This window comes from Octodon degus, unplaced genomic scaffold, assembly GCF_000260255.1.
Source record: "Octodon degus isolate 3935 unplaced genomic scaffold, OctDeg1.0 scaffold00123, whole genome shotgun sequence".
NCBI lineage: Eukaryota > Metazoa > Chordata > Mammalia > Rodentia > Octodontidae > Octodon > Octodon degus.
The window spans coordinates 4,141,196-4,142,166 of NW_004524699.1; positions in this window are offsets into that span (position 1 = coordinate 4,141,196).

Sequence of the window (971 nt, forward strand, 5' to 3'; positions counted from 1 at the left end):
TGTGTGTGTGTGTGTGTGTGTGTGTGTGTGTGGCCAGCTCAGCCCACCAGGGGGCGGGGCGGGCTGGCATGTGGTGCTGGGGGATTGAACCGCGGTGCTTGTGTTTGCTAAGCTTGTTCTAAGTAGGTGCTTTAGACCACTGAGCCATCTCACCAGCCCCTAGACAAAGATTTTAAATCAAACATCCAAGATACACTCAGTGAGCTAAAGGAAACCATCTTGGGGCCAGGGAGATGGCTCAGCAGGATAAGCGCTTGACTGGCAAATGCAAGGATCTGAGTTCAATCCCCAGTTCCGCCAAAAAAATAAAATAAAATAAAAAATAAAGGAAACCATCTAAACAGAACCAAAGGAAATTATGAGAATGATTTCTCCTAAACGGAAAATGTTAATATAAAGAGTTATAAATTATAAAAAATAAAGGGATTGCAACATAAATTTAGGACTAGTAAACTTTGTTTTCAGAACTTTTCCTAAGTGATTAACAGAGGGCCTGCCAGTTAGCTCAGTTGTTTAAGCACCTGCTCATGCAAAACGCAGTCAGGCACAGTATACTGCAGTTCAATCCCCAGCCTTACCAGACCCACCCTTAAGGCAGCCTGAGCCAGCCAAAAAAAACCCAAAAGACCTTCCAAATGATTAATATATCTATATCCAAAGTTTTAAGGTAAAAAAGGATACAAAACAAAAATCAAGTTTAGAAAGAAAATCAATTTTACCTTGATTTTCGTGACCTACCTGGCATCTGTAAAGCCAAGTGAAGAGTTACAGATTGAGCAAAACCACTTTTAAGTTCCTGACTGCCTCAGAAGCAAACACAGATCGTGCTTAATGAGCAACAGGTTCAGAGCCCGGAGTTTGGCATTTGGCCCTACAGTGGTATCAGCATGAATAATGGATGCCCTACGGAGAAGGACAAAATCGGGACAAATATGTGAAGAAATAATCCAAATTCGACTTTTTAAAAGTTA